This window comes from Antechinus flavipes, chromosome 3 (assembly GCF_016432865.1).
Source record: "Antechinus flavipes isolate AdamAnt ecotype Samford, QLD, Australia chromosome 3, AdamAnt_v2, whole genome shotgun sequence".
Classification (NCBI taxonomy): Eukaryota; Metazoa; Chordata; class Mammalia; order Dasyuromorphia; family Dasyuridae; genus Antechinus; species Antechinus flavipes.
In genome coordinates, this window is record NC_067400.1 from 51825525 (window position 1) to 51845220 (window position 19696).

The following is a 19696-nucleotide window of genomic DNA, read 5'->3' on the forward strand; positions in this document are numbered from 1 at the left end:
TGTCTAACTGATCCCTTTGTACAAATTTTTAAGTCACTTAATTTTCTATTACTGTTACTGAACTACTTCAGTGATAGTAAATTTAATAATCCATTAGCATAGTTTTTTTAAAAAAAAGATTTCTGAAAGTTAATTTATAACATGATTAGGAAAATAATATTTACATCCCAAACCCTTTAAACTCTTCTAGAATTCTAACATTTCTTCATGCTTCTTGGTAACTGGAACAATATTGCATCATTAGTTTTGTTGATCAACTTCCTTCCTCAAATCATTAATGAATGCACTTAAAGCCCATTGGCCTTCATTCTGATGAGCAACCATTCATTACTACTCCTTTTCCTATTGCCTAACTTGCTTTTAAGCCATTCAGTAAGTTTAACCCCTATTTTGTGCTTTTGTTATGCACAAATATTTGGGAACACCCATTGTATAGTAGAAACTTGGACTTTATTTCAATTATTTTTGGATAATTTGCCCACCAACATATACTTCATAACCACTCCAATACCATCTCCATTCTTTGCACTCTTTTATTTTCAAAGAATTCACAAATGACTCAGGGAAAGAGAAGAGTTCTTACTTTTGTTGTTTAAAGATGTTATTTGTAGGCTGTGTACTAATTGTTCAAAGCTGCTGTTCCTCTCCTCTCCTTCCTCCCACCTAAATGTACTCATTCCCCAGGGCCTTGTTGTTGGCCTTGGCCTTCCATCTCTGGCAATCTAATGAACATAACTTCAATTACTGCTCTTCTGTAAATCTAATTCTCCAGTCCCAGAGTTTTTTTTTTTTTTTTCCTAATTTCCTTCTGGCTAGCTCTACCTCTACTTTGCACTGAATACAAAACTGAATTCATCTCCCCAAAGTTGCCTGTCCTAACTTCCCTATTTCTGTTGATGGTACCATCACTCTTAGTCATCCTCTGAAAGAAATTTCATTATCATCATATACTCTTTCCTTTTCACTCAATCTCCTTCATTTGCTATCCCTTCATTTGTCAAACTTTATGGATTCTGACTTCCCAGGATTTTCTATTTGTCACTTCCTTTCCATTCTCCATGCAATTCCACCAATTAAGGCCCTCTTCAACTATTGCCAGGACCATCCTAACACTCTTCTGAAGTCTTCCATCTTCTCATTCCCCTCTTCATTCTGCTTTCTTCATCAATTACCCTTATCATCGATCAAACTTTTGAGTTACTGTGTACCATGCACTGTACTAAATGCTGGGGATACCAATGCAGAGAATGAACACAGAATTCCACTGCTTTAAACTCAATGACTATAAAACAACAGATAAACTTAATCTGGTATTCCATTTCTTCAGCAAATTGGCTCCCACCTACATTTAGAATCTTGTTTCATTAGACAAGATCTTCTCCCATAAATTCAAACAATTCTAGCAGCATGCCATTTTTCATTCTCTTCTTGCCCTTTTTGCTCTTAGTGAATCCCTCTTTACCAGGATAGCCTCTTCTCCCTGTGAATGAGGCATTTTATCATTTTTAGATTCACAAACTCATAACATCACAAGAAGTTGAAACTAGAGGTAGAGGCCATCTAATCAATCTGCTCATTTTCCTGATGAAGGAACTTCAGCTAGCAGGCTAGAAAGGGAACTTGATAAATTGTTTCAACTTTTAAACTGCAAGTTTGTTCTCAGCCTTGTTAGTTTATCAGGTGCCTTTAAGAAATATGCTTCATTGATAAATGTGGAAATATATATAGAAGAATTGTACATGTTTATCAAATATTGAATTGCTATCTGGGGGAGGGGTGTGGGGAAGAGAGGGAAGGACATTTGGAGCATAGAGTTTTGCAACGATGGGTGTTACATGTACTTTGAAAATAAAAACCTATTTTTTTTTTATTTTGCTGAGGCAATTGGGTTTAAGTGATTTGCCCAGGGTCACACAGCTAGGAAGTGTTAAGTATCTGAGGCTGGATTTGAACTCCTGACTTCAGAGCCTGCACTTTATCCACTGCACCACCTAGCTGCTCCTATAAAAAGCTATATATATATATTTTTTAATTACAAGCTAATAACCCTCTCCAAAATTTTAATCTGGTGTTTTTAGTTTTAGATGGGAAAAATTCCCACATACATACACACATATATGTATATAGAGAGAAAAACATACACACACACACACTATATATATAATTTATATATATATAGTGTGTGTCTGTGTATATATATATGCATATAGATATATAGATATATAGATATAGATATGGATTTTTCAATAACCCTAGTTGAAATTTAGCATTTCTTCTAATTAGGATATCTCACTACTATCATTCTCTTGTTTGTACCTAGCTTTCCAACAGGTAATGTATGTATTTGTGGGAGAGGACTTACCTAGTTTATGGGAGAAATGTTTTAATAAGAAGGGGGTGGGGAGAAGGATTCTGCAGGTTGCACCTCAAGTCTATCCTCCAAACCATAAATATCTTCTTGCTGAGTTCCCATCTCATCCTATCTTTCCATTTTTGTGGCACTGGGGCATCCCTACAGTCAAATAACTCAGGATCCAGTACAGAGGTGAGCAGTTAGGGCTCCTGTGATGGTCACTAGCATCTCCTGTTTCTATGTCGTAAGCCTCTGCAGAGTCTGCATGGATGGTTAATGTGTATAAGTATTGGGTCCTGGTGTATTCCTTGCAATATTCTGCTAGAATTTTTAAGAAGTCATTCCAATCAGTACTGACATTCCAGTGAGGGTTGGAAGATTAGGACATACCAGACCATGTTTCTGGTGATCTTAGCAACTTTCTGGGGAATTTGGATCTATTCTAGACATAGTCTTTATCACCCAAATCACCATGTTCAAGGTTTGCCATAGACTCCAAAGGAATTTTACTCAAATACATGTCATAAAAAGATAGGGAAATGATGGAAACTTGAAATTCAATGTCCAGGACAACATTGCACGCCACATTTTCAATTCTTATCACCTCTACAAGAAGCCCTGTGAGTCCAAGTGGACTAGACATAAGGAACTGATGATGTAAAGTCCTTGGAGGACCAGAGGTATTTCCTCCTGTGGTCCTGCTCTGTTTTTTTTAAGATGTTCAGAAGATTTTAAACTTGTATTTTAAATGACCAAAGCTACTTTCTTTTTGTCAATACAGCCAACATAAATATGTCTATCTAATCTACAATTATAACAAAAAGTGGATGTTACCCTGATGGAGGTGTTCTCATGGCAGATTTTTGTCCCTTCCATTAATTTGGTTCTCTTGCTCTTGCTCTCTCTCTCTGTCTCTCTCTCTCTCTCCCTCTCCTTCTCCCCAAGGAGGAGGAGGACTACTTCATCCATCTCTCACCTGATTGTCTCAGGTAGGAGAAAGAAAGGGGCAAGTCACAGCTCCATGATTTATCTGACTGTCTCAGGTAGGGGAAGTAAAGGGATCAGGCACACCTCCATGTCTTATCTGACTATCTCAGGTAAGGGAAAGAAAGGGATTGGGCATGGTTCCATTTCTTACCTGATTGCTCAGGTTCTGCAACACAACTCCATTCTGGCAGTGCTGTTGTCTGTTGCTGAATGTAGCCTACATTTGAGAAGAGGTGGCTCATTTCCAAAATACATAGAGAACTGACTCTATAAGAAATCAAGCCATTCTCCAATTGATAAATGGTCAAAGGATATGAACAGACAATTCTCAGACGAAGAAATTAAAACCATTTATAGCCATATGAAAATATGCTCCAAATCATCATTAATCAGAGAAATGCAAATTAAGACAACTCTGAGATACCACTACACACGGTCAGATTGGCTAGAATGGCAGGGAAAGATAATGAGGAATGTTGGAGGGGATGTGGGAAAACAGGGACACTGATACATTGTTGGTGGAATTGTAAACACATCCAGCCATTCTGGAGAGCAATCTGGAATTATGCTCAAAAAGTTATCAAACTGCACATACCCTTTGATCCAGCAGTGTTTCTACTGGGCTTATATCCCAAAGAGATACTAAAGAAGGGGAAGGGACCTGTATGTGCCAAAATGTTTATGGCAGCCCTATTTGTAGTGGCTAGAAGCTGGAAAATGAATGATGCCCATCAATTGGAGAATGGTTGAGTAAATTGTGGTATATGAATGTTATGGAATATTATTATTCTGTAAGGAATGACCAGCAGGATGAATACAGAGAGGCCTGGAGAGACTTACATGAACTGATGCTAAGTGAAATGAGCAGAACCAGGAGATCATTATATACCTCAACGACAATACTGTTTGAGGATGTATTCTGATGGAAGTGGATCTCTTCGATAAAGAGAGTTAATTCAGTTTCAATTGCTCAAGGATGGACAGAAGCAGTTACACCCAAAGAAAGAACACTGGGAAATGAATATAAACTGCTTGCATTTTGGTTTTTCTTCCTGGGTTATTTATACCTTCTGAATCTAATTCTCCCTGTGTAACAAGAAAACTGTTTGGTTCTGCACACGTATATTGTATCTAGGATATACTGTAACCCATTTAACATGTAAAGGACTGCTTGCCATCTGGGGAGGGGATGGAGGAGGGAGGGGAAAAATAGGAACAGAAGTGAGTGCAAGGGATAATGCTGTAAAAAAATTACCCTGGCATGGGTTCTGTCAATAAAAAGTTATAAAAAAAAAAAAAAAAAGAGGTGGGAGCTGCTGAAGCTGAGTCCTATCAATTATATTGTGGAAGCTCAGGATTACCTGATCTCACTCCAACCATTATTGGCAGTGGGTTCTGGGCCTGCCAGCTCTGACAATGTCAGCACCACAGAGGCTAGGTACCAAGTGCTGAAAGTGTCTGCATAGTAATTTCCCCTGTGTTTCTCAGAATTCGCAGCAAGCCTATCTATATCAGTCTAATTATTCCATCTATCTTCATAGTAGTGGCTTTAATTGCATGCTTTTGTAAACCTTTCTTTTTTTGCCCAATATCTTTAAAATGTCTTCAATCTTAAATTCTGGGTCTAATAGGAGGCTTCTATGTTTTCAAATGCAAAAGCAACAGAGTACCCCTCAATTATCTTAGCTCTTATCTTTTCTAAAGATTGATATTAACATTATCACACAAATATAAATAGTTAATATATGTACAGTATTATAGCAACTATGGTCTATCAGATTAATATACAACACTTAATACAACAGTGTAGCAAAAAAAATGAATTCAAATTTAAGAAAACTATTACTGAGTGTGGTCTGGGAATTTCTCTCTTGGTTGAGCTGAAATGTTTTGTTCTTATTGAGAAAGCTAATTCTGTATATTGTCTATTATAATCTCCTATGCATAAATTCTCTGATTTCTATTTGCTATCTACTTGGATAGCAAGTAATTAATTATACATTCAGTAATATTCAGACTTTTAAGAAATATACATAGCAATAAATGCAGCAATTAACACTGGATTGAAGCCAAGCCAGGATAAGTTTATCATATCTTCCCAAACCCTACAATCTAACAATTGAAATTACATTGAAAAAAAATCCAGCATATAACTGAGAAGATACAAAATTACAGCTCTAAAAATATGCCATTGGCAAAGCTCATTTTATTGCATTTCACTTTATTATGCTTCACAGATAATGTGTGTTTTTGTTTTTGTTTTTTAATAAATTTTAAGTTTGTGGTAACCTTGCTTCAACCAATTTGTAGGTGCTATTTTTCCAACATTACATGCTCATGTTGTGCCTCTGCCACATTTTTGTAATTCTTGCAATATTTCAAACTTTTTGGTTATATTTGTTATGGAGATTTATAATCATTGATCTTTGATGTTACTACTGCAGTTGTTTCAAATGATGTCTATGTAAGAGAATGACCTTATTTGGCAAATATTGTGTGTGTTCTGACTGGTTGTTCCTCCACTTCTTTTCATTTTAGACCCTACTATTCCCTGAGACACAACAGTATACTTTGATCTTCATTCAGTCTTTATAGTTATTTCTGTGAATGTGGATGGTATTTTCCATCTTAAGTCTATTGAAATTGTCTTGGATCATTGTATTGCTGAGAGGAGCTAAGACTATCATAGTTGATCATCATATGGTTTTGCTGTTACTGTGTACAATGATCTCCTACTTCTGCTCACTTCACTCTGCATTAGTTCATATAAGTCTTTCCAGACTTTTCTGAAATTAGCCTACTTAAAATTTCTTATAGGACTATAATATTCTATTACATTCATATACTATAATTTACCTATTCCCTGGTTGATGGGCATCCACTCATGTAATGGGCTGAGGCTTGAGTTGATGCACTGAGATCCCAAGTACGTGAGGCTAAATAGTAATTGGACCATACTCTATTAATATATATGCTTGGAGAAAGAATTCCCCCCCCCCCACACTCTTTGTGCAAGTGCTGATGTGTTGTATAGGAAATGACATAGGCACGATTTTGTTGGGTGGAGGCAGAGGGGCGGGAAGGGAAGCAGAAAGAGAGACTCCTGGCTGGCTTCTTGATACAGCTGCTCACATTGCTATTGCTACCCCTCTTCACTTCCAATCCCCCTTCACCTCCGATTCCCCTTCACCTTTGATCCTTCTTCACCTCTACTAAGAATAAAGATTGATGATTTTCCCCTAACCTAAATTCCTGACTCCAGCTTATTTTAAATATACAGTCATCACACACTCAATTTCAAATTCTTTCCCACTACAAAAAGAACTACAAACATTTTTGCACATGTGGGTCCTTTTCCCTTTTTTATGATCTCTTTGGAATATAAACCCAGTACTGACATTGCTGGACCAAAGTTTTATAGACCTTTGAGCATAGTTATAAATTGCTCTCCAGAATGGCTGGATCAGTATACAATGCATGAATGTCCCAGTTTCCCCATATCCCCTCCAACATTTCTCATCTTTTAGTGTCATTTTAGCCAATCTGATAGGTGTGAGATGGTATCTCAAGAGTAGTTTTAATAGGCATTTCTCTAATCAATAGTGATTTAGAGCATCATATTTAAAATATGAGTATAATGGCTTTAATTTCTTTATCTGAAAATTGTCTTCATGTTCTTTGACTACTTATCAGTTGGGGAATGACTTGTCTTCTTATAAATTTGACTCAATTCTCCACAATCTTATTTCATAAAGTGGCAGGAGAGTTTGAGAGACTTGACTCCAATTTTGAAAGATATTCTACTGTGGGTAGGGTGGTGGTTGCTAAAGGTTGGGATGACTGTGGCATTTTCTAAGATAACACTGAATTCTGCCATATATCAACAATGAGGCAAGACTCTCTACTAGCAAAAAGATTATGACTCATTTGAGGGATCAGGTTATGGTTAGGATTTTTAAATCAAGAAAATATTTCTTAATTTAGAAATGTACATTTTTTAGACAAAATACTATTGCACATACAGCATAGTGTAAATATAACTTTTATGTGTACTGGGAAAACAAAAAATTTGCACAATTTGTTTTATTGCCATATTCACTTTATTATGATGGCCTGGAATACTTGCAATATCGCTGATGTATGCCTCTGCTGGACCAGTTATATGGCACAGGGTATGGAAAATTGGATCTGGAGTCAGAAAAACTACAATAATAATCTAAATAATCAAACTGTGGGTGAGCCAAAGGACAGTGGAAAGATGTGGGTGGACATAAGACACAGCATATTTCCATCAGTGGACTGTGCATCCAAAGCAGCATAAAAGACATTGTATGAATGCAAAAGACATCTGTGAATGCAAAAGAAAAGAGGTGGGTCTGCCATATAATGTGAATTGGGACAGCCAAATGCTACTCTGGTGCCCCAAATTGTAAAAAGACTTAGAAAAAGCCTCCAGCATGATTCTCTATGGAGAATTTATGGAAGAACATAAAATAGTATTGTACAAGATGAGATTTGGATTGGGTATAATCTACACAGTGAGGGAATACCCACACTGACAAAGTCTTGAAGTGACTACAAACAAATCTTTTTTTTTGAGCCTCAGTTTCTTCATCTTTAAAATTAGGATACTTGAAAAAGTATCCAGACATTGATAACTAGGTGCCATTTTTAAGGATGTAGATATACATGCGTGCACCCATAAACACATACACACATGCATATCTGTATGTAGATCTATATGTGTACACACATACATATATGTACATATATGCATATATACACACATATATAATTTGTGTATACATGTATATATAGAAATGTGTTCAATTTACATATTTATGTAGACTATATATAATATGTGTGTATATATGTAAATTTATTCACACATATACAAACAGTCTGGGATACCAGTTAATGTTTACTATAACTGGATTCTGTAAAAACACATGGAGGGTTAGACTCACAGAGGGAAGTCTACCAGATAGATGCTCAAATTTTCAATCATACTTAATTTACCTAAGCAGAAATTAATCTGTATTTATGTAAATGTTTTGCATTAATTGGGATTTGTTATCATCAGACATTTATCATTTGTTAATTCTCTTATTTTATGCCTTATAAAGTATGAGACTCTTAAGCTTAAAATCAAATATAGATAAAAATGAAACACGTTAGATATGACAGGAAACATGTTAGTGATTGACCTTCTCTTTGATAGTGTGAATTAAATCAAGAGAGTGCTGTTATAGTACCATCTGGTGGACAAATCATAAAATGAAGCCCTTTTGATTGAATTTCTGTGTCTATCTATCTTTTTGTCTCTGTCTTTCTTCCTCTATCCCCACTCCCCACATAGACACAAATATACACATATACATCTTGTAGTGAGGCTCCTTACTTCAACCGTTCAATAGTGGGTATATCTCACCTCAAAGACAAGAATTCCAATAAATGGACTATGTGTATTGTTCTGACACATTTTACACTATAGGCAGGAAATAGAACCTTCTACATCACAAATAATTATTTCATATATCAAATATATGTGACTAATTTTCAAAGTAAGTAAAATATAATAAAATTACATATCACTAAAAGTATAACAGACAGCATTTCATTGGTACTGGAGACCAATATTATTGAGAGAGCTACTTCACAGAATTTTGGATAACAGATTTTTTTCTATCAAAAAATTTAGAAAATTTGATAAATATTGATTAGTATGAAAGATAAGACCTGATTATAAGATATAGCTTCCTACTAATACGTCAGTCAGCAAGCATCTATTTAACATCTACTGTGGGGCAAATACTGTACTAAATTCTAGGGATACAAAGAAAGTTTAAAAAAATTTTCCCTGTCCTCAAGGAGCCCATATTCTAATGAGACAATATATGGACAGTTATGTACATGGAGGATATACAGAGTGTAAATGGGAGGTCATCTCAGAGGGAAGGCCTTAGCAGTGGGATTTCTTGTAGAAGGTGGCTCTTCAGCTGAATCTTGGAGGAAGCCATGAAAGCCAAAGGCAGAAATAAGGAGAGAGAGCATTCTAGGCATGGGGAACAGACAATTAAAAGGTGTGAAGTTGGGTTCTTGAGTGTCATAGAAGAGGAAAAGAAAGAAGCCTAGTGTCACTGGATATGTGGAATATGTGGAAGGAAATCAAGAGTAATAAAACTGGAAACGTAGGAAAAGACTATGATGTGGAACACTTTTTTGTGACTTTCATTTTCTTATAACATTTTATTTCTTCCAATTACATGTAAAGACAAATTTTAATCTTCATTCAAGTTTTTTGGGGGGTTCCAAATTTTCTATCCCCTTCCTAAGATAGTAAATAATTTGAATTGGTTATATATGTGCAATCATGTAAAATATATTTCTATATCAGTTATGCTATGAAAGAAGAAACAGATCAAAAGAAAAAAATTATAAAATAAAAACAAAGAAAGTGAAAATAGTATGTTTCAGTCTTCATTCAGACTCCATTCTTTCTCTGGGTGTGAATAGCAGTTTTCTTCATGAGTCTTGGAATTGAATTGCTGAGAATAACTAAGTCATTCACATTGATTGTTGTACAATGTTGCTGTTACTATGTAAAATATTCTGATGGTTCTGTTCACTTCACTTTGCATCATGTAAGTCTTCCCAAATTTTTTTCTGAAATCTTCCTGTCTATCATTTATTATAGCATAGTAGTATTCCATTACATTCATATACCATAAATTTTTCAGCCATTTCACCCATTTCCAAATCTTTGCTATGTAGAAAACTTTATTTTTATTTTATTTATTTTATATTTTTATATTTTATTTTTTGCCTTCTTTAATTCTTTTTTTTATTATAGCTTTTTATTTACAAGATATATGCATGGGTAATTTTTCAGCATTGACAATTGCAAAACCTTTTGTTCCAACTTTTCCCCTCCTTTCCCTCACCCCTTCCCCCAGATGGCAGGTTGACCAATACATGTTAAATGTGTTAAAGTATAAGTTAAATACAATATATGTATACATGTCCAAAGAGTTATTTTGCTGTACAAAAAGAATTGGATTTTGAAATAGTGTACAATTAGCCTGTGAAGGAAATCAAAAATGCAGGTGGACAAAAATAGAGGGACTGGGAATTCTATATAGTGGTTCATAGTCATCTCCCAGAGTTCTTTCCCTGGGTGTAACTGGTTCAGATCATTACTGCTCTATTGGAACTGACTTGGTCCATCTCATTGTTGAAGAGGGACAGGTCCATCAGAATTGATCATCATATACTGTTGTTGTTGAAGTATATAATGACCTCCTGGTCCTGCTCATTTCACTCAGCATCAGTTCATGTCAGTCTCTCCAGGCCTTTCTGAAATCATCTTGCTGGTCATTTCTTACAGTATTCCATAATGTTCATATGCCACAATTTACTCAACCATTCCCCCATTGATGGGCATCCATTCATTTTCCAGTTTCTGGCCACTACAAACAGGGCTGCCATAAACATTTTGGCACATACAGGTCCCTTTCCTTTCTTTAGTATCTCTTTGGGGTATAAGCCCAGTAGAAACACTGCTGGATCAAAGGGTATACACAGTTTGATAACTTTTTGAGCATAGTTCCAAATTGCTCTCCAGAATGGCTGGATGTGTTCACAATTCCACCAACAATATATCAGTGTCCCTGTTTTCCCACATCCCCTCCAACATTCCGCATTACCTTTCCCTGTCATTCTAGCCAATCTGACAAGTGTATAGTGGTATCTCAGAGTTGTTGTAATTTGCATTTCTCTGATTAATAATGATATGTAGGAAACTTTAAAAGTCAAACAGAGAATTTTATGTCTGATCCTGGGGATAGTAGGGACCATCTGGACTTTATTGGCTGTATATGGGGTGGAGATAAGGGTGACATAGTCAGACTTGTGCTTAGGATGGTAAAAAAAAATTGGCCTGGAGAGAGGAGTGACTGAAGGCAGGGAGACCAAACAGCAGGCTATTATATCCATCTAGGTATGAGGTGATGAGGTGATAAGGGCCTGTATGATTATCATTTGTTGTGCTGTATGAGTTGGTTGTATGAGCAGAAACAAAGAGATGATGTAAAGTTGGAAATTACAAGATTTGGCCAAATAAAGGATATGCAAGATGAATGTAAGAAAGAAGTCCAGTATGACACCAAAATTGTGAACTTGGGCACTTGGAAGAAAGGTGTCGTCTTCAACAGAAATAGGGAAGTTAGAGAGGAAGATTTTTTTAGGGAAAGACTGAGTTCTTTTGGACAAGTTTAGTTTGAGACATCCAATAATCAGTTGGTGATGTGAAAATGGAGTTCAGAAGAGAGATTAGGGCTGAATAAATAGACCGAAGAATCTTGGCTTAGAGATGATCATTGAATCCAGGAGAGCTTGAAGTCATTGATGATATAAAGGGGAAAAATGAGGAGATTCAGGACAGGCACATGGGAAATACCCATAGTTGCTGTGTGTGACATGGAAGAAGATTCAGTAAAAGGGACTGAGGAGTGGTCAGACTGGGAGGAGGACCGAGAAAATAGCACCATGGAAACCTGGAGTGGAGGGAGTATCCAAGAGAAGGCTGCAGAGAGGTTAGGAAGATTAGGAAAAATCTATTCCATTGGACAGTTTAGAGATCCTTGGTAACTTTGGACAGAGCAATCTCAGTTGAATGATGAGGTCAGAAGCCCAAATGCCAAGGACTTATAAAAGAGTGAAAGGAGAAGAATTCAAAGACACTGATTGTAGAAAAAATTCTCAAGTTGCTTAACAACAAAAGGGAAGAGAAACACAAGACATAAATAAAATAATCCCTGCCCTTAAGGAGTTTCTGTCTTTTGGGGTGGGTTAAAAGAACAGATACACATAAAATTAAATATAAAAAATAATCTGCATTTTAGTCTCTACTGGCCATAAAGTTGGGGGAAGCAGAGAGTTGTCTACTGGCCTGAGTTTTTACCTTCTCCAGAGTCCAATGGCCTTGAATTTGACCTGGGAGCAGATTACAGTGTGTTAATGAGCATGAATTTGAAGGGGATTATGGGGAGGAAAGAAGAAGTCAGAGCAGGGAAATGAAACATCATATAAGGAGGCAGTTGAGGATAGTCAAAGAGATAGCATGTGGGACTGTAGGAAAGCATGGCGGATTACATTCTGAGAATGTTTTCTGAGAAATGGAAAGGAAGAAACTTGACAGACCCATGGGTTACTGACCCAGTATATACCTTGGGGAGGATCAGTATATCACGCCAAGGATTCAAAATGTTCTATAGTTGGTAGTTTTCAGTGTTATATTTACATAGTGGATACTAATCAGATCTTCATTTTAGAAGAAGAAAAAGATCATTATTTTTATCTAATAATCTGGATTTTTATCTATTTATGCCTGTACTCCATAGTTTCTTGGGTGCACTTGTCACTGGTCATTGGGAAAATTAGAGAATTATCTGGAAATGTCATTATATCCAGGTGACCTTTTTGTTTAAAGAAATATACTGGTCTAAACATGAGAAGAGACCGATGAAAGTGTTAGATTGGCTAGGGGGTGGATCTAAATTCATCCACTTTATTACTGATCACATTTTCTTCACTAGAATTGGACTTAAAAAGGTAAGTCTCCTCCTATCACCAGATTATTTGATTGGAATCCTTTCTTCCCTTTGTGCTGGTTTTGAGAGGGACTGACCTGAAGCTGTCAATCGACAACTGTTATTTTTCCAAGTGGGTAGGTCACACAATATCTATCTCGATAAGAGGTGGGCAGAGACATAGACATGTTACAAGTGTCCCCTGGACTGGCCACAACCAGAGAACCTTTGAAATCTAAGAACATTTTAAAAGGATTTTAAAAATCTATTATTGAAAATGTATTTATAATTCTGTTGTTCCATAAGAAAATATGAAAGGGACAGATTCAGAGAAACCTGGGAAGATTTGTATGACCTAGTGCAAAGCGAATTGAGCAAAACTAGAAGGATAATTTATACAATAACTACAATGTTGTAAAGTAAAATAATTTGGAGAGAGAATTCTGATCATTGCAACAGCCAACGACAATTTTATAACATTAATATTTCATGCCTCTTAAAGTGCTGATAGGATCTACATTTTTAGACATAAGCACTAGGTGAATTTGTTTAGCTTGACTACTTACTATATTGGAAAACTTTTATTTTGAGGAGTGGGAGAATTGTGGTGGCAAGCAAGAAGGTAATGATAAATAGCCAAAAAAGGGAAAGAAAGAAAAGTGTCATTCAGAAGGAAGCAGAAGAAAGTTCATAAGGTGAAATAGGAAAGCAGGGAAATTGTGGTACTATTACACCTACAATCTTCTTTCTGTGTTTTTTTTTTTGTATTTATATGTAGAAGTTCATATATATACATAAACACATATGTGCATATATTAATCTTTCTTCATATATATAATCCATATCCATCTACATATATATAAACATATGCCTTAGGTGTCTCAAAAGTTTAAGTGAAAATTTTACCTTTAATAGCATAAAAACTCTAGGTTTTTGTCCAAGTGCATTACGTTACTAATATTTATCAAGAAGAAAGAGGAGGAGGAAGAGGAAGAAAAAGAGAAGACAAAAATGACCACAACAATGATAAAGGAAGAGGAGAAGGAGAAGGAAGGAGAGGGAGAAGAAGGAAAAGAAGGAAGGAGAAGCAGAAGCAGAAGCAGAAGCAGAAGCAGAAGCAGAAGCAGAAGCAGAAGCAGAAGCAGAAGCAGAAGAAGAAGAAGAAGAAGAAGAAGAAGAAGAAGAAGAAGAAGACAAACTTGACAAAAAAGAAGAAAAAAGAGGAGGAAAAGGAGGAAGAGGAGGAGGAGAAGGACTTGGGAGGTACTGCCTAGGTAGAGAGAAAGCCTCAACTCTTAGTATTTCTATTTGTTTCCCTAGATCTTATAGTAGTGTTTAATACATAGTTAGATCTGAGTTCATCAAAGACAGAGGCTGTCTTTGACCTTTGTATCTTCATTGCTTAGCACAGTGCCTAGAGCATAGGAGATACTTAATGATCATTGAAAGACAATTATTATAGTATGTAAGTATTATATTATTATTATTATAAATATGTAATAAATGCTCTATCTATCCTGTAATTCTGTGAATTTTTTTCTATCAACTATTATTTGTTTTTAATGATTTATATTTTTTCAGTTCTATTTTCACTTTCCTTTAAAATTTTATTATATAAAAAAAAACAGAATAGAAAAAAGAAAAACAGAAAAGCAGAACAAAAGAATAACCTACAAGCAAACAAACAAACAAAAAAAGATGGACATTCCTGAATATAATTTCTTTTACTATTATATGTCCTTTTTTTGAACTGGTAATTTATTGTTATATATTTTGAATCCTACCTGATTCTGCTGGGTACTTGACATATAATGTAGATATCTTTCTTAATTGAATCTTAAGTTTGACTTATTTCTTCTTTCCTATCCCTGTTAACTCTTTTGCTTTAATTCTATTCCTTAACTTGATTTGCTTTTACTAAACCTTCCCCGACCCATGAATCCCTCCCTTATCTTCTTCCTCCACCCTATGCTTCCCCCTCTGCCTATTCCTCCCCCTTTCTTTCTTTATAGATTTTATACCCTTCATAGAATATATATATATATATATATAGTATTGCATATTTAACTCATTTCCAATGAGAGTAGGTTTTCAGAACTATGAGCCCTCTTCCCCCCTCTAATGCCTCTGTTTCTATTCTTCTTTCATACCTCATTTGTATAACATAATTACTGTTTTTACCTTAACTCCACTCCAATGTTTTTTGAGCTATTGCTGATGTCAATCTTAAACATATAGTATACATTTCCATGTAAAAACCACAATTTGTCTATGTTAAGTTCCTTGAAATTGATCTTTGATATTAGCTCTCATATGTTAAATTTTCTATTAAGTTTTGCTATTTCTTGGTCTTTTATAGCTTTATTGGTTTCTCCTTGTTCAATTCTAATTATTATTTTTGTCTTTAAGACTCTATCCTCTTTTTTCATAATCTTGTTTTTCTTAGATGGTTCTTATTGATTGATTGATTTTGTTGTTGTTGTTGTTTTTCTCAATGTCTCTTATTTGATTTTTAAGTTCTTTTTTGAGTTTTTCTCTAAATTCTTTTTGGGCAAGGATCCATTTAACACTACTCTTTGGGGTAGGTGTTTTTTTTTTGTTTGTTTTTTTTTTTTACTGTACTGTCCTCCTTTCAGTGTCTTCTCTATTCCCATAGCAAGTTTCTGTGGTTAGAATCTTTCTTCTTTGCCTGTTTATTTTTTTAAAATGAGAACTGTAAGCATCTCTAATCATGGAGTGAGAGGGATGGTGCCTCCAGCTTCACTTCAACTCCCCCTTCTGACCTAGAACCCCAAACCAAAACTCCCCACTCCTGAGAGTGCCCACAGTCAGCTGCAAACCTGCCCCAATGTTTCTGCACTCCTGGTGTGCTGGGTCCTTCTCGCCCAGGGTCACCTCCCTGTAGTACATCCCTGGTATAGCTTTGGTTCTGTCAGGTTCTTTGGTTCTGTGGGAAAAATCTGGAGAGCTTGAAATTTACTACCTACTGACCTTGCTTCACTTTCTAAGATCAGTTATTTTGAAGTTACTTTACATTGAACTGTCTCCTGGATCTATGATATATGTTTGTAGTTTCCAATTCTTTTAATAGATGAGGTCCTTTTTGAGCTTGTATATGTGCTTCTTGCACTTTGTAATTCTCTTTTCGGGCATTAAAAGCTATTCATCTTTTCAGATTTCCTGTCATATTCTTCATATTGATAATTTTTTTCATTATTTTCTATCAATCTTTTTAAAGTATCTTTCAATTCTAGCCTTAACTTCTCCTGTAATTTTAAAAATTTTGCATGAGTTCTCCTTTTTTCTTCTTGTATTTTCTTGCCAGTGTTAATTTATGGAGATTTTATTTTGTCTATTTGAGTATGTCTTGTGCTGTTTCTTTTTCAGTTTGGGTGTTTTTTCCCAATTAAATGCAAAAGTCAATGCAAAATGGGGATAGGAAATTAGTCTAAATGATTCTCATTTCCTTTTTAGCTCTAAATCTATAATGCAGGAGCAGCTAGATGGTATAGTGGATATAGTGCCAGCCCTTAAGTCAGGAGGACTTGAGTTAAAACATGGCCTCAGACAATGAATACTTCCTAGCTATGTGATCTTGGGTGAGTCACCCCAATTGTCTCATCAAAAAACCTCAAAACAAACAAAAACCCACAAAAAATCTATAATGCAATGAATAAAACCTTGGGTAAAAATGATATTTGAGCAATTTCATATGCTCTATATTGTTTTGGTCTGTATAGCTTATAGTATACTTGTAACTCACTTTCTTTTGGGAATAAGTTTTACTTACCTTGTTTGGAATTTTGAGCAATTTTTCTTGTTTTCTGTTATTTTTGTGAAGGTTTTGTGAGGAACCCACTTCCTTTATTTGCTCTACCAATTATATCAAATATGATAATATATATAAATGATTAGCATAGTTCTGACAAGTTATAGGCATTTTGTAAATGTGTGTTTCTTTTTCTTCCTTCACCTCCTGCAATTCAATTAAATATCCATTAAGTGCTATTGTGAAGAAGTTGACAAATCTGGGTATAATAATAATAACAATAATTTTAAAATAATAATATGCACATAATAAATAACAATATACATTTCAAAATACATTTGCAATTTTTTATTATCTAATATAATTTTCCCAATAACTTTTTATGGCAAAAATTATTAGCCTCCTTTTTAAATGAAAAAAGCTTTTATGATTTGTCTATAATGAATGCTGATAACTAATAATGATTTTATTGGCTGGTTTGTATCTGACTTGGTATGGGTAAAGTTATAGCCATTCTTCACAAAACTGTCCAAAGCAAGGGGGTGCTTTCTGGTTTCCTTCTCTTCAGCAAGTGGATAGTCACTTATTGGATATATCCTAGTAGAAATTCTTGTTCATGTGTGGGTTAGACTAGATGCCTATTTAAAATACCTTCCAACTCTGATGTTTCATGATTCTGAATAAGAAAGGGGGAGGGAGGTCATTGGTTTCCCCTCACTGAAGTTCTTCAAGCAGAGGCTACTTGATCATTTAGCCAATATTTTGCAGAATGGATTCTTGTTCAAGTATGGTTTGGATTCAATGACCTCTGAGTGACTCATAATCTATAATTACAATCCATCATGACAGAGTGGGATGATGGAAGATACTCTTCCCTGTGACATAATGGCAAAATGCATCTTAAATTGGAAAAAAAGGGTATTTTAAAACACAAGAATATCATCTATTACAAAACAACAACAACAACAACACTGGGGAAGACACCATTTCATAGTTTACATTGAATAGTATTTTGTGATTTAAAAATGGAAGATTAATAGGAAAGGGGTTAAACTGAGGAAGAATTGTGAAATTTCACTACTTATCTTCATTGAATTTAAATAAAGTATTCTTGTATTAACTCATTTATCAGGAGGAAAAGGATGATTTGTGGATCCTTTGTTTAAATGTCAGTAGTCAAAAATTGTTTTCCTAGGAATGAACACTAGATGTCTCAGTTGTATTAAATCTGTGTTGGAAAAAACAGGAACTTACCAAAAAAATAAGTATACACTAAGAATTGTGAGGTCTGAAATATGGCGAACGATGTTGATTTACATTGTGGAGATTAGAAATTAATTTTCTTATCAATTTCTCTTATGAGGAAACAGGAAGAAGGATATTGAGAATTTGGTTGAAGACAAGAACTGGAGTCGGCATTAGAGCCAGAATTAGAATTTGGGACTTTCCAATTCCTATTTTTGACCCATAAAAATAACTTCTAAATATGGAATTACTTCATGCTATTTGTATATCTGTCAGAAAGTCAACTTACCTTTTTGTTTTTTCATATGTAAAATGAAAGAGTTGGACAAAAAAAATCTTTAGTCCCATTGGATCCCAGACATTCTGTATTTCCACGATTCTAGTATAGCCCCAGAAACATATGGGAAACAATCAATCAGCATCAGGATGGTGTCAAATAATATCAACTGAGCAGCATTGTTGACTCGGTATGTTCTTATTTACCTGAACAGAGGTGGAATTTATGTGTTAAATATGCTATGTCTATTCTCGGTAGGAGAGATCCCACCCCAGACATTGTCTAGCTCTAAAGAAGTCCTCTGAAAATGGAAATTCAGGGATCAGAAATTGCTCTGTACCTCAGGAGCCTAAGGGATGATTGAGCGCCAAATAATGATATTGATTGTGTTTACCTTAGGTAGTTGTCCCAAAAGACAATTCATGCTCTGAAGCATCAGTAATCCACATTAAGGTGGGTTTTTCCCCCCTGTTTTCTGCAGGTGTACAAAGAAATGAAGCAGGAGAGTGTAATTTGTAATTTGTCCACAAAGTGGTGTCATATTCAAGCCACCAGTTGATGAAATCAGAGTGGGTGTGTGTGTGTGTGTGTGTCGACTTCCCAAAAGGAAGCTTTTGTAGATACAGTTGATCTCATCCCTTGGCTTCTGTGATACTGTTTGCTTATACCTTTCTGATCTTTATCCTCTTTATTCAGAAGTGAGCAGGAAGCAGCTCCAACCAGCTAGAGAGAGCCAATTGTCTCAATTTTCAATGTACTTACATCTTAGAAATCAACCAACTCTACAAAACTCTGCTTATTTTGTTGTTTTGTTGATTGTCTAAGCTAAATGTTATTTAATTTGGAAAAATGTTAATAATGTGGATTGAGTTTAAAAGTGTGCTGTGGATACTTTTCCCTTCCTGGAGAGTTGGCTGTTAATAATTTACCAGCATACTCCCATTTCCTATCTTCTTAATTTATTAAGGCTCAGAACTGATCTTCCCCTTTACTATTTTTTTATTATTGTTCAGGGAGTTTTTTCAGTAGTATTCAACACTTTGTGATGCTATTTGGGGTTTTCTTGACAAAGATACTAGAATGGTTTGGCATTTCCTTCTCCAGCTATTTTACAGTTGAGGAAACTGAGGCAAATAGGTTAACAACTTGCCCAGAATCACATACCTAGTAAGTATCTGAGGCCAGATCTGAAAATCTTCCTGACTTGGGGGGGATGGACAAAAGAGGAGAAGGGTGCTATCTACCTAGCCCTTTTGTCTGTAGGTTCAAGAATCATCTCTAGGAAAATGCTTTGCAAGCCTCTCTGGTCCTAAACTCTCTTCTGAACTCTAGTCACGCAATATCAACTCTCTAATGTATACTTCCATCTGGACGGATCATTGGAATCTCAAAGTCAATGTATTCCAGATGGAACTGATTACCCTACTCTAAAAGTCTCCTACACCAAACGTTCCCATTTCTATTGAGGACTTCAT

General features: G+C 35.4%; 1 long non-coding RNA gene across 1 annotated transcript; it reads right to left on the reverse strand.

The window, feature by feature from the left end:
- Positions 1-428: 428 nt before the first annotated feature.
- On the reverse strand, positions 429-16885 carry LOC127553003 (uncharacterized). Its single transcript, XR_007951642.1, has 2 exons — positions 16721-16885; positions 429-1480 (listed from the first exon to the last, which is right to left on the reverse strand). It is a non-coding gene; the product is annotated as an uncharacterized LOC127553003 (long non-coding RNA).
- Between the last annotated feature and the right edge of the window lie 2811 nt (positions 16886-19696).